This window comes from Orycteropus afer, unplaced genomic scaffold, assembly GCF_000298275.1.
Source record: "Orycteropus afer afer isolate SDZICR_OR568_19922 unplaced genomic scaffold, OryAfe1.0 scaffold00005, whole genome shotgun sequence".
NCBI classification, from domain to species: Eukaryota; Metazoa; Chordata; class Mammalia; order Tubulidentata; family Orycteropodidae; genus Orycteropus; species Orycteropus afer.
The window spans coordinates 31,164,846-31,172,688 of NW_006921592.1; positions in this window are offsets into that span (position 1 = coordinate 31,164,846).

Genomic DNA, 7,843 nt, shown 5'->3' on the forward strand with positions numbered 1-7,843 from the left:
TTTTTCCTATGATTTGGGTGAAAGTTTACAAAGCAAATTCATTTTACATACAGTTGATATACATTTTGTTTCATGACATTGATTGCAATCCCCATAATATAACAGGTCTCTCCCTCCTTCCTCCCTGTGGTTGCCTTTTCCCTGTGTCCTTCCTTCCTATGCATTCCTACCCTCTGAACTATCTCTCTGTGCAAATACTGCCCTTCTAATCTCCCACGGTTGATTGTTTTAAGGGGCATACCTACCTGGTGAAAATCTTCACCTTATACACCTATATGTTGTTTGGCTGGAACCATAGGATTGATTTCAATTCCAGGCCTGAAAGGTGACTAGGGGGTTTTACCAGTTTCTTTCAGACCAGTAAGCCTGGTCTTTCATGATTTTGAAGTTTGTTTCACATTTTTCTCCCACTCTATCCAGAATAGATCCTACAGTGATCCTTTCCTCAGTGGTTGATACTGGTAGCCAGACACTATCTAGTTGTTTTCATCTCAGAGTCCTGGAAGCTGAGGTTCACGTGGCCCACTAGTCCCTTGGACTAGTTGTTTCTGTGTGTCTTTTGTTTTCATTCTTCTTTGCTCCAGACAAAGAGAGACCAGTTGTTGTGTCTTAGATGGCTGCTTATAAGCTTTTAAAACTTCAGTTGGTACTCAGCAAAGTAGGATGTAGAACAATGTTTTTTGTGTAGTAGTATGTTGTGCCAATTGAGTTTGATGTCCCCTGCAACCATGGTCCTGAGCCCACAGGCCCAACAACTCTTTCCTTCAGGGCGGTTGACTAGGGCTAAGGAGCTATCATAAATTTTTCCCTTATTAGCTCTATTATATAGATGGACATTGTTATAACACATACAGACACATATTGAGAAATATCATCTGCCAAACTTATGTATCACCATGGATATATTCCCTTTTGCCTAGACATACCTTATCCACCTATAGAGTAACATTTGTTATTATTGATAATGCAATATTGTGTATATGAAAGTATTAACCTTTGCTGTCTCTACCTCTTGTGCACCTCTCTGTGTCTTCCTTTTCCTTGGTATTATTGTGTTGGTCACTTGCTTTTTGTATATTGACTTTCCCTTCACCCAAATCAGTGTTTGTCTCTTACCTATCTGGCAATTTTCCCTCTCCTCCCCCCGCCATCCATTGTGACCAACAAAGAAAATTTCCTTCCATATGTAAACCTTTCCTTGACTTTTTACAATTATGGACTACTACAATATTTGTCCTTCTGTGATTGACTTATTTCACTCAGCATACTGTCTTCCAAGTTCGTCTATGTTATGAAGTATTTAGTGGATTCTACATTATTCTTTAGTGTTGCATGAAAGAATTTAATTTTTAGAACATCTTCTCCTGTTTGTGCATTTTTGGTTATTTCGATAGTATATTTATGCCATAAATTAGGACCCTGAAGTTTGCCCCTGTTTTTACTTTGATGATCTTTATAGTTTGGGGTTTTACATTTAGGTCCTTAATCCATCTTGAGTTAGTTTTTATGGATGGTGTGAATATGTGTCTCCTTTCATTTTACTGCAAATGGATATTCAGGTTTGCCAGCACCATTTGTTAAAGACACTGTCTTTTCCCCATGTAATGGAGTCTGGCCATTTGTCAAAGATCAGGTGTCTGATGGATGATGGATCTATTTCTGGGTTCTCAATTCTATTCCATTGGTCTGTGTTTCTCTTATACCAGTATCAGGATGTTTTGACTACCATAGCTGTATACTAGGTTTTGAGATCAGAAAGTGTGAAACCTCCTACTTTGTTGTTGTTCTTCAGTAGCTTTGCTTACCTGAAATCTCTTTCCTTTTCATATAAAATTAGTGATTGGTTTTTCCATCTCCTTAAAGAATGTTGATAGAATTTGGATAAGGGTTGGGTTATAGCTATCGATAGCTTTGAGTAATACTGACATTTTCACAATGTTCAGTCTTCCTATCCATGAGCCTGACATGTTCTTCTATTTATGTAGGTCTCTTTTAGTTTCTTGTAGTAGTGCTTTATAGTTTCCTTTGTATAGATTTTTTTTGTGTCCCTGGTAAGATTTAATCTTAAATATTTTATCTCTTTGGTAGGTATTGTAAATGATACTGTTTTCCTAATTTCCTTTGCAGAGAACTCTTTAATGTGGGGAATCTGACTGATTTTTGTATATTGATCTTCTACTCTGCTACTTTGCTAAATATTTTAATTAGTTCCAGTAGTTTTCTTGCTGAGACTCTTGGGTTTTCTATGTATAGAATGTATCACCTGCAAATAGGGATAGTTTCACTTCTTCCTAACAATTTGGATGCCTTTTATTTCCCTTTCTTCCCTTATTGCCCTTGCTAGTATTCCCAATACAATGTTGAATAGGAGTGGTGAAAGCAGCATCTTTGTCTGGTTCCCATTCGCAAGAGGAATGTTTTCAGTCTCTCTGCATTGAGAATAATGTTGAGAATAATGTTGGCTATTGGTTTAATGTATATTAATTATGTTGAGGAATGTCCCTTCTACTCCTATTTTGCTGAGACTTTTTTTTTTTTTTAAATCAGGAATGGATTAGATTTTTAAAATGCTTTTTTTTTTTTGGCATTGATACATATGACCGTGTGGTCCTTTTCTTTTGCTTTATTTACATAGTGGATTATGTTGATTGTTTTTCTGATGTTGAACCATCCTTGCATACCTGATATGACTCCCACTTGGCCATGATATTTTTTTTTATGTAGTGTTGGATTCTATTGACTAGGATTTTGTTGAAGACTTTTATGTCATTATTCATGAGCTGTGGGAAATATTGACCTGTATTTTTTCTTTTTTGTTGATGTCTTTGCCTGACTTTGGTATCAGGGTTATGCTTGCTTCATAGAATGAATTTGGGAGTATTCCATCCTTTGCTATATACTGGAATAGTTTGAATAGGATTGGTGTCAGTTGTTCTCTGAATGTTTGTTAGAATTCTCCAGTGAAGCCATCTAGGCTAGGACTTTTTTTTGTTAAGAGTTTTTTTTATGACTTGATCAATTTCTTCTTTTGTTATGGGCCTGTTCAAACTTTCTACCTCAGTCTGTTAGTTTAGGTAGGATATGTATTTCTAGAAATTTGTCCATTTCTTCTAAGTTTTCAAATATGTTGGAGTACAGTTCTTCATAGTATTCTGTTATTATCCTTTTTTATTTTGGTTGGTTCTATAGTGATGTCATCTTTTTTCATTTCTTATTCATGTTACTTACATCTTCTCTTTCTTTTCCTCAGTTAAATTTGCTAGGGTTTGTCAATTTTGTTCATCTTTTTGAAGAACCAACTTCTAGTCTTATTGATTCTTTCAATTCCTTTTCTGTTTTCTGTTTATTTCTGCTCTAATCTTTTTAGTTCTTTTATAGAGACTTGGTTGCAAAATGCCCAGTTGGCATGTAGATTATATACCATGAAATCTCTCAACTCAGGGCTCCAAATTTCTGAAGTGGACATGCCCTTATGCATTTGCCATCCACTTCATTTCTTCAGAGCTTCTTCAACAGGATGAAAGTGGTAATGATGACAGGGATTCATGAAGCTAATTCTAGGGAACAAAAGCAGTGGCCCTGAACTGGTCACACAGGTCACATTTTTAGTAGTCTCCTTGCATACTTGTACAGGCAGTCCTGGTTCATCAGAGAGGGCACATTAAACTAAATAATTGGTTGGATATTGGGGTGAAGATAAAAGTCTTTTAATGTGCCCTCTGAAGACCTCTCAGATCTGTCTATTCCCACTGCCATAATTCTGATCCAGTGCAAAATATCTGCTCTTTCCCAGCCTCCTCATAGTGCCATGAACACCATCTCACGGAAAGCAGCCCACTGTGTTATCATCTACCTCAGACCCTTCAGTAGCTTTCCCTTGCTGTTAAAGAGCAAGATTCTTTCCTTGGTACATCAGCTCTTGCATGATCTCACCCTGTGTCTCCGATCAGCCTCAGATTCCCACTTCCTACTCATTCGGTTACAGTCACAGAGGCCTTTCTTCTGTTCTTACTTACCAAGCTTTGCCATCATAGGATCCCTGCACACTGATCTTTCTGCCTGAAATGCTCTGCCCACCTGTGCTTGCCCCCTTATCCTTCACAGCTTAAATATCAGTTCCTCCAGGAGACCCAATTTCTCCAGACTACCTTAGATACTCCTACTATGCTCTCTCAATTATACTTTTCATTCTGGAATCTACACAATACTAATTGCATGGCTCTTGGAATGACTTGTGTAATTGCAGATTCAATGCCTGGGGGAAAAAATAGAGAACTTTGAGTCAGAAGAACTGACTTTTACTTCTAGTTTTGTTATTTATAGTGGTATAAACTTGGGCATAGTGCCTAAGGCACTTGACTGCTAACCAGAAGGCTGACAGTTCAAACCCCCAGCCACTCCTCAGAAGGAAGATGGGGCAATCTACTTCCATAGTGATGCCTCCTTGGAAACTCAAGGAGGGGTCTCTATTAGTTGGGTCCAAGTTGATGGCACATAACAACAACAACAACAATCTTGGGCAAATTGTGTTTGCAAATGTTGATGTTGTGTGCCTTTGAGCCAATTCCCTCTTAGAGACCCTTAGGACAAAGCAGAACAGCCCCATAGGGTTTCCTGGGCTGTCATCATTACAGAAATGGACAGCCATATCTTTTCCTAATGAGTGGCTGGTGTGTTCCAGCTGCTGACTTTTTGGCTGACATCTGAGCACTTAGCCACTGTACCACCAGGGTTCCTTTCAATTACATTAGACCCTAGATTTCTCATCTCTGAAATTAATTTATTCATATACTTTACAAATATTTGTTTGGCATCTACTCTAGGCCCAGCATTGTGATTATGGGTATATAATGAGGACAAATGGGTTTTGACCCTGCCTTCAAGAAGCTTACATTTTAGTATGAGATACCATTTATTAATTAATCCCATAACTACTTAGTTACAAATTCTCACTAGTGCTGTGAAAGAAAATGAAAGGAGGTCAGGGAATTTAAAACACGGGTCACTTAATCCAGACTGGGACTCAAAGAAGGCTTCCCAAAAAAAATGACAGTGGTAAGATCTCATGGACACAAAGAAATGCTGAACATCTGGAGTTAAGTGTGCAGACCACTGCACATTCAGAGAGAGAGACATGTACAAACAGACCTGCCTGAGGAGGGAGGGAGTAAAGCCAAGGGGGGCATCATTCATGGAAGGCCTAAGGCTCAGGCACCAGAAGGCCCCATGACACACCATCAGATTCAACAGACAGGAGACTGAACACCAACACAGCACTTCCATCCCGGGCCTCACTCTAAGGGCTTTATATATATTAACCTCATAACTCACAGCAGCCCTCTGAGTGGATGCCATTATTATCCCTGTGTTAGAGATGATAGCATGAGGCCCAGAGGCACAGATAAGTTGCCCAGAGGTACATAGCTCCTAAGTTGTAAAGTCAGTTTCTGAGATGAAGCCCTGCCGTACTATAGACCTTGCCATTGGCTCCCATGCCTTCTTACCTGCTCCAGGACAGGGTGGGATTAGAGCAAGGACAGCTCAGTGAGGGAAACTTGGAAAAAAAATCAGAGCCACCGCTGTTGGTGGGCATTTGTTTTGTTATGGGTGCTTTGTTAGGAGCTCTGGTAGCATAGTGCCTAAGGCACTTGACTGCTAACTAGAAGGCTGGTGGTTCAAACCCACCAGCCACTCCTCGGAAGGAAGATGGGGCAATCTACTTCCGTAGTGATACTACCTCGGAAACCCAAGGAGGGGTCGCTATGAGTCGGGTCCGACTCAATGGCACATAACAACAATTGTTGGGAGAGGGAGGGCGGAGATGACAGACAGCTGAAAGGATCCAGAAGCAAAGGAGAAAAAAAAAACATTGCTGTCAAGTTGATTCTGACTGAATAGAGCTTCCCTTTCAGAGGTACTTAAGAACTGTGAGTGTATCTTTTCATTAATTTGAACTCAATAAATGAGTGTTAAAATTAACATCATTTACATTCTTTGAGCAGTCTCAAGAGGCTATTTTACATATAAACAGTGTACAAGTACACAAAATATTATATCCCTATTTCTTTAATAGTATCATTTAAGTGATTGAAATGAAGACGGCCATGTAATAAAAATATATTGAAAAAAACTGGAAACAGCACCACAGCCCCCAAACATTTTCTCCTGTCCTTCTGTTGCCACCTGAATACTGATTGGTACACGCTGTAAAGCATGTGCAGTTTCAGAGTGCCGCTCTTTTCTGCCCAGGTGCTAAAAAGAAAACAGAATGTATTTACTGCAGAAATTTATGTCACTTTTTGAATTTTATGTAAGTGTTACAAGTATGCCCACAGGCTTTCTGGCAGTTTGGTGACGTTTTAAGAGTAGGAATAAAATATAATAAACAAGTTGCATCTGTTGGCACACCTATTAAATTAAAGAATAAAATTACAGGGCTTACTGAGCAACTCTGATAAGAAAAACTGAGCAGAAAGAAATATCTTTTTATTTGAATTGTGTGGCTATTTGCATTCTCTCCTTGGGAATTTATGGTTTATGTCTTTATCTTCTTTAAAATATACATAGGCCATTAATACAGTCACTAGAACTATAAAAATGTGATTGCTTCATAAAATCATTTTCTGTGAAGCCCATTTTTGTGTTTAATTTATTAAATATATTTAAATGTAAGCCAACTTTTTGAAATAAAAAATAGGAATCAAAAGATGCTTTATTACTCTATTATAAATATCAAGTAGAAGGGACTATTTCAGTAATACTTTTAGGAGGGAAATAAAGATTGAAGACCCTATAAAAATTTACCATCAAAGGAGGAAATGTCTTGGATTCATGAAAAAAATAGGAGGAAAAAAAAATCTTTAAAACCTAAAAAAAATAGGAGAAGAGCAATAATAATTCAGCAGGCCAGCATTTGGGATAAAAGTTGAGTGAAAGAGCTCCATTTGGTACAAGTATAATTTTGGTAAATAAGCAGGGATGCTTGAAGTAAAATCACACCAAAGAAAAACAAATTTCAGTGAGGAGTATTCTCCAGCAGCTGAAATGTGCTGGTGGGATAATAGGCTTGTTAGAGAATAATGTAAAAGAAGGAAATCATATCACAAGTTGAGATCATCTGCAGGGGGAAGAAAAATTATCTCGGAAAAGTCACTCCTTAGAAAATGTAAGGAATACTTGCCAGAAGTTATACTGCCCTATTACTTTTCATAATAGAGCTTATAATTGCTTGGCGTATTACTGTTCTTCTAATTGAGGACCAGCTTTGTGACCATCACTCTGCTAGGTGTTTGCATTCTTATTTAATATTCACCACAATCTGGCAAAAGATTTACTAATAAGAGGAAAACAGGTTGAAAGTTGCTCTGAATCAGAACTAGCAAGTGGTAGAACTAACTGGAACATAGGGTTTGCTCACTCCAAATAACTAAAGAGACTTAATCCACATTTTAATTTCTCACCGTATATTTGTAGACAGTTTCAGAAGAGATGAATTTATTTTTTTCTGTATTGTACATCTCCCCCAAACACATACACACACTGGTACACACAGGTGCACACATGCAGCCATGCACAGACCTGGAGCCTAGCCTGCGAGCTTTCCTTATGTTGTTCCAGGGCTCCTTTCCTCTGCTTTGCAGGATACATTTGGTAGGTAGGTCTCCTGCCCTTCCTCCTTCCACTTTTTGTTAATAGATGTTCAGAACATACCAATGAAATTGAATATTAGTTTAAGTAAGTTGCAGTTAGAAAGATGAATCTGCCAGAAAACAACAACAAATTACGTCCTTCAACTCCTCCAAGCCCACCCACAAACCAGACTGGAATCAAACTTATTTTTTCC